General features: G+C 36.8%; 1 protein-coding gene across 10 annotated transcripts in view; it reads right to left on the bottom strand.

Moving 5' to 3' along the window:
* Positions 1–7,530, bottom strand: part of LOC106872834 (probable protein phosphatase 2C T23F11.1) — a 223,620-nt gene that overhangs the window by 170,557 nt on the left and 45,533 nt on the right. Inside the window, exon 1 of one of the 10 annotated variants that reach the window (XM_014919964.2) lies at positions 3,451–3,724. The exons of the other annotated variants lie outside the window; for them this stretch is intronic. The gene's annotated coding sequence lies outside the window, so the exon portion shown is untranslated. Of the gene's footprint in view, positions 1–3,450; positions 3,725–7,530 lie in introns of those variants that run through there. 10 annotated transcript variants of the gene reach the window in all.

The raw sequence follows: 7,530 nt of genomic DNA, 5'->3' as shown, positions 1-7,530 counted from the left end.
AACTGACACTGTTAGAACAAAAGCAAGCTGAGAATACAGAGATTCCAAAATCTCCACATAAATGAACTACAAACAATATTGCTAAAGTGTCAACACATATAAAGAAAGGATAGTAAGATTTTGTTGATGACAACCTTAATTGTGAACATAAGAATTACAAGAGGAAATTACAATGAGCTCAGTGTCTACACTGAGCAGTACAAAGATGATGTGCCATAAACATCAAACAATTTTCAATAAGTTCTTTGCCTCTCAAGATAGTGATGGTGAATTATATTATAACGAAGATAGGATCACTCTCATTTCAACACCACCACCATCCCTCACACAGTAGCCAACAGTTTTTGTGGTAGGAACATACACTATTACAAATATTGTGACATATTTCCTAACATATTTCTCTTCAAATGTTTTCATTTATACATATTGTATTGTGTAGGTTTAGAAGCTTACTTTTACACATAAGAGTGTTCATGTAATTTGTTTGTTGTTGATTTTTGAAAAATCTATCAGAATACATTATCATTTTATAGCTTGAAAATCAATGGGCATATTAATTTCATATAATGGTAAGGATTTTCAGAAACACATTACCCCTGTAGCACAGGAGATGGATGTCTGTACACACAGTACAGATATATACCCACATACTTAGATCAAGCCATCAATGTGCAAGCATTCAAGAACAAAGACCATTAAAAACAACAAGATATACAGAATGCCTCAACATTCGGAATATCAAGAAAAAGCAGTGGAACCCAGGCAAGTCTTGAAATCAGTTTTCTCTCTCTCTCCCTCTCTCTGAATCAGCTATGAGAAAGGGCCAAAAAGGAGCATTTGCATTATGACCCTCACCAATCCTTTTACCACTACTTTGTTACCATGGCAACAAGGAAAAGAACTTTACAGTGACAATTTCTACTAAAAGCAAACACAAAAGAGAAAGTAAAGTTTTCTAAGCCAAACCGAACCAGAACAGGTGTTCCAGGCATGACCAAATCATACACCATTCAGACATAATGTATCTAGGAGTAGATTACATAGTGTTTTTCTTCTTTTAAAAACAGTAAAGGTATTGGTTCAGGATGACTAAGGCGGCGAACTGACAAGAGTCGTTAGCACACCAGGCAAAATGCTTAGTGGCATTTCGTCCGCCTTTACATTCTATGTTCAAACTCCGTCGAGTTCGACTTTGCTTTTCATCCTTTTGGAGTTGATAAAATAAGTACCGGTCAAGCACTGGGGTCGATGTAATCGACTTACTCTCTCCTCCGAAACAATGTAAATCCATTATTTCAGGAAGATTTTGTTGCTATTTCTAGCAGGTCGAAAGACCACGAGCAGGATCAGGATCAGGTGTTTATTGTTGATGTCAATGTTTGTTATTGAGGTCAGGTTGAGTAACTTCACAGGTTTCCCTTGTTAGCTTCTAAAAGCTCCGTCGTTTTTGTTTAACCCCAGCGCACTCTGAATGAACAGATCTAAAGACATTCCAGCCTTAAACATCAAGGGTTATAATATCAATGTCTAGTTTTAAAGCAGTAGGTAAATTAGGCTACCACAGAAAAGCTTCCTTGTTTCTTACACAGGTTTGATAGTTTGCAGCAGGTGGTGGTGGAATAAACATTTTAAACTGGTTTACAAATTCAATCTATACAAAAGGCTATTTGCATTGTACAGACTATATTTCAAAGTTAACTTTGTGTGCGCGCGCGAGTTGTTGATTTAAATTCAATTTACGGCAACAATTAACTATGGGAAGTAATCATTTCAGATCGGTTTCAGTTTCTTGTTATTGCGATTCATTTTCACTTTTGTTTTTGTTTCGCAAGCCAAATTATTAAAAAAAGAAAATCTAAAACGAAAAAAATATATAATTCAAGCATCACCACTAACTACGTTTTCATTGAAAGCCAAAATGCCGCTGCATTACCACCTAAAAGAAAAAAAATGTAATTCTCTGGCGGCCAAACGAAATCATACTAGGTAGTGACTGCTCCTAAAGTTTAATACGGTTGCAAAATTTGACAACCCACTTTGTAACTCAAATGGTTTCGGTGTAAAGACTTATAAGTTTTACCGGGAGGTAAGCTGAATGGTGGATAGTTTAAAATCGCTGCCTCTGATTTGATCCCACTGCACAGTGCACTTCTAACTGTAGTCTCGGTTAACCCAATAGACCAATATTTGTTTCAATCATGGGCACTGCCTTGAAGGGTTTTAGGCTATGGAGATTCCGATTCTGAAAAAAAAATTTTCAAAAATCTCAAATTCAAAATTTCGATCCCCCCCCCCCCCCCGGTTTTTATATAGATCCACACCCGGTGGAAAAAGTGAAAAAAAAAATAGTGTAGTAGTTGAAGTGCACCTTATATGAAATAAATATGAAGGAAAAAATGCGCTTTGGCAAACGGGGTTAGGGTTGGGGTTAGGGTTAGGGTAAACCTAACCCTAACCAGATTTGGCTGTTATCTCTAGCATGTAAATAGCCTGCTTGGTGGGGCGCGGAATTGAAATTTTTCAAACAATTTTTTTTCAGAATCGGAATCTCCATAGCCTAAAATTTTTTTTTATGGGGAATCGCATGACCGTGACATGTAAAACACATTATCGAAAACGAAAATCGCCAAAATTAAAAAATAAAAAAGTTACAGCCATTTTCCCTCAGTGTCTAATTCCAATGTCCACCAAAATACATTCGGCTTCTCAAGATCATCGTCCTTTATTCTTCATCTTTTACTCGCTTTAGTTATTGGCACCACTTTGAAGGATTTTAGTCGAACGAATCGCCCCCCAATAATTTTTCCTTTAAAGCTTGTTACTTATTCTATATAAGTCTCTTTTGCCGAACACCAGGTTTTGTGATGGTTTCTTTTACGAACCAAATAGCTTCTCTTCATTAAAAAAGAAAAAAAAGGAATTTTATAGGGTTTGTCTCACTTGGGATGCGGTAAATGTAATCAATGAAAACCTTTGAACTTTATATATCACTGGTATTGATTTTCTATACCTGCAGAAGGACGAAAAGTGACAAGTTGAGTGCAGCGTTGATTTTAACTGAAGACTGGCTGAAATAACAAATGTTGAATCAGAAATGCATTGATTTAGTCGTGCAAAATATTGGACTTTACTTAAAACTCTTTCAAAGCCTATTTGAGTTTATCAAATAATAAAATACGATATATGGTGACTAACGGTTTGCAGGAGGGGGCCTTTGCAGAAGTCGCTTGACCTAATAGAAATCGCAGTTAAATTTCTTTCAATTCACACCGTATCGTCTTAAAGAAAAAGGGGGTAACGAAAAGACACAAGAGATTCGTTACTTAGATAATGTAGTCCTAAGCACTGCTCGTCAGACGGGATGGTCACGACTGGAACAACAAAAAGAAGCATGCTACGTATATGTTAAATAAGCCAAACAAACGATTTTTTTAAGTGAGAAAACCTTACCTCAATGCGTGTTTTGCATAGAAAACACAGCCGACGAATTGTATTCCTTTATATGCACATAAAACAAGACAAGACAACAAAAATGACACTTAATAACCGAAGAGTATTCAAAACTATGAAGCGTGAGTGAGAGTGTTAGATAAATAGTGAGTGTATGTCGGAGGAAGAGAGGGAAGGCGGGGGAAGTATTGAGAAAAGAGAAGTTGTTTCGCAATATGGTTTAAAATTTGAAAAGTTATGTTTGTTTGCGCACTATATCTATCTGATATATGTTTATCTTATTGCATTTATCCTTGTATTTGATATGTTTAGATCCTACAAACTCGATGTGTGTGCGCACGCACGTATTGATAGAGAGAGGGGGGATTGAGAGATAGAAAGAGGAGGATTGATAGATAGAGAGAGGGGGTATTGATAGGACAAACTGGATAAATATAATTCAATATATAATATATTATTATTTTTATTAATCCTTACAAAATGCTTAGTGACATATTTATTCAAAAAGTTCTGGATTCAAATTCTGCTTGAGGACGACTTGGCCATTTATTCTTCTGGGGTTGATAAAATAAGTACCAGTTGATTTAATCGACTAGTCCCCTCCTACCAAAATTCAGGCCTTGTGCCTATAGTAAAAAGGATTATTATTATTGTGAAGATTGCCCCGCCGCCCTCTTTTGGCCGGGAGGGGAAGGCAATTTTTATTTGTCTAGTGGCTGTAGTGAAAAAGGTAGTATGGTGGACCCGTTTGAAAGGGCTAAAGGCAGGCACTTTCCTCTGTGGCCAAGCCCTCATCAACTTTTTCAAGTTTCATTTGAAGAGGAAGTTGAGAGTAGGGAGGGAAGTGTTGCTTTGTAGCAAGTTTGTTGAATGGTGAGTGAATGTTGGAAAAATGGCCAGTGTGAAAAAACCAATTCTGAGCATGCACCTGTAAACAAAAGAAGGGCTCTTGCCCTGTTGTTCAGGCACCCGTGGGTTTTTCCACGGGGTCCTCAAAGCGTCTCCTCTATTGAGAGTTTTAAATTGTTTAATTTTTAATCGTTATTTATTTTGTTTACAGGTTGTAAAACCCATTGTATCGTCCTGTCTTTTGTCTTTTATGTTGTATGTGTTTTAATGTAATTTTATGTAAGCCCTTGTGGCCAATAAACGAATTATTATTATTATTATTATTATTATTATTATTATTATTATTATTATTATTATTAACCCTTACAAAATGCTTAATGGCATATTTTCCAGCTTTTTAAGTTCTGGATTCAAATTTCACCAAGGTCAACTATGCCTTTCATCTTTTCAGGGTCGACCAAATAAGTAACAACTGAACAATGGGAGGGCAATGTAACTGACTTAACCCTCCCTTAAAACGGCTGGCCTTGTGTCATAATTTGAAACCTTCATTACGTTTATTCTTCAAATGATACAAAATGACTCAAGGGTCAAGAGTTTCGTGCACAGCCACTTTGGCACCAAACTCTCAGCTCTTAAGTGACGTCTGCTGACAAATAATAACTTTGTATTATAGGCACAAGGCCTGAAATCTTGTGAGAGAAGACCAATTGATTACATCAACCCCAATACCCAAATGGTACTTATTTATCAACCACAAGAAGATGAAAGGCAAACTTGACCTCAGCAAGATTTGAACTCAGGACATAAGTTTTAGAAGAAATGCCTGTAAGCATTTTTCCAATATCTATCACTTCAGCCAGCTTACTGCCTTAAGAATAATAACTGTTTCAAATGTTAGCACAAGACCAGCAATTTTCAGGGGAGGGGTAAACTGAACTCAGAACATAAAGCTAGATGAAATGCTGCCAAGCATTTTGTATGGTGTGCTAATGATTCTGTCAGTTCACTGTCAGAACTTTGAAGGGAGGGGAAAATTGAACTCAACATAAAGCCAGAAGAGATGCATTTTGTCTGGTGTGCTAATAATTCTGTAAGTTCACTGTTTTCTTAGTAATAATAATAATGATGATATATACTAACATGAACATGTACATTATTTACATTTGACGGATATTTATCCTCATCTTGTTTGTTGTTAACACGTTTCAGCTGATATACCCTCCAGCCTTCATCAGGTGTCTTGGGGAAATTTTGAACCTGGGATCTCATTCCTAAGGTATTTTTCAATGTTGTTGTTATTATTATTATTATTATCATTTTTAAGGTCACTGAATGTTGACCTTCTGTGTAGAAACTACCTACTTCAGTATGGACACTAATAAATATCAACAAGAAGAGGGTTTAGCTATAGGTTCGCCATTATCACCGATAATAGCCAATATATATATGGAATACTTTGAGAATTTGGCTTTAGGATCAACACCACTAAAACCAACCCTATGGCTGCGATATGTTGATGACACCTTCATACTCTGGCCCCACCAGGAAGATGTCCAAGTGCTGTTAGATCATGTGAACTCAATAAAGCCATACCTACAGTTCACAATGGAAAAAGAAAAAGACAATCAGCTAGCATTCCTGGACGTATAAATAACACACACCAAGTATGGATTCAGGATATCCATATACCACAAGCCGACCTTCACTGGACGATACCCCAACTTCAACTCTCACCATCCATACAGTGTAAAGAGAGGGATTGCTCAGTGCCTAAGACATCAAGCAATGAATATAAGTAGCAATCGTGATATCCACCATGAAGAAATGATCAAGCATACTCTCCACTCCAATTAGGAAGAAAAGAGAGGATGAAACCGATAAACTGTCCACAGTCTGTCTACCCTATGTGAAAGGCCTCTCTGAAAGATACAAAAGATATGCGGCCCATATGGCATCAGAATAGTATTCAAAAGTAATACAACACTTTGCAAATATCTCCTTCGAGTAAAACCACCAATAGAAGAGAATATGACCAAAGACTGCATGTACTCCATCCCATGCAGTTGTGGTAGGTTATACAAAAGTGAAACATGCTGCCTCCTCAAAATAAGGGTAGAAGAACATCGCAAAGCTGTGACACGGGGAGATAAGCAGACCGAGTGCAGATATGAACAGCATAAGGGAACCGGTATTAAGAAGGATAGGAGAATATTAGATTTACAAGCCGTAAAATTCACTCCATAATTGCCCATGGGCATATGGCTTAGTGGTTAAGAGCGTGGGCTACTAACCCCAAGATTCCGAGTTCAATTCCAGGCAGTGACCTGAATAATAATAATAATAATGATAATAATAACATCCAAAAATACCCAGGTTCGAAATTTCTCCAAGACACCTGATAAAGGGTATGTCAGGAGGGTATATCAACCTGTTTTTTTGTTAACAACAAACAAGATAAGGACAAATATCCGTCAATTGTAAATAATGTACATAATTCCTTAAATATAGAACTGTATAAACATGTATATGTGGGAACATATATAAATGTAAGTCTGTAGGACTAGGGTGAAGAGAAGATTTTTGAGGACTGAATCTTGATAGACCCCTATCTTCACACCAAATTTATTACTGTAATCGTTGTTGACTCACACTTTACTAACTGCATCTTTGCAAATAGCTTGTACAGCCCTAACAAGCAATCTGTCTGTATCTAGTTTCCTTAGTACTGAACATGGTACCCTGTCAAAGCCTTCTCCAGGTCAACAAATGCCAAGGATAGTGGTTTGCTTGTAGCCAAGCATTTCTCCTACAGTGCCTCACTAGGAAGATTGCACTACCAGGCACAAAGCCAACTGCATCTCATTCAGATCTGCTCTGTCACAAATTATATATCTATATATATAAAAATGAGAATGTGTGTCTGTCTGTCTGTCTGTGTAAATCCCTAAAACTCGAGAACTACGCAACCAATTTCATTCAAACTTTACACATGCCTTACTTAGGGTTCCAGTTGTGTTTTAGTCAAAAAAAATTATTAACTTCTTGCAGAGTTCGAGCACACGGCAACATAATATCTCCTCCACTATTTAAGTATTACGTGTCAAAAGTGAAACAAAAACACTCATGTCAAATACTTTCACTTTAAAAATGAAACTATTCCACTAACTGAAACAATCACATTTCGATACTGTAGTGACAGATACTTTCACAGAGAGAGAAAGAGAGAGA

This window comes from Octopus bimaculoides, chromosome 7 (genome assembly GCF_001194135.2).
Source record: "Octopus bimaculoides isolate UCB-OBI-ISO-001 chromosome 7, ASM119413v2, whole genome shotgun sequence".
NCBI lineage: Eukaryota > Metazoa > Mollusca > Cephalopoda > Octopoda > Octopodidae > Octopus > Octopus bimaculoides.
Note: the sequence above shows the minus strand (reverse complement) of the source record. Positions and strands in the feature narration are given on the sequence as shown.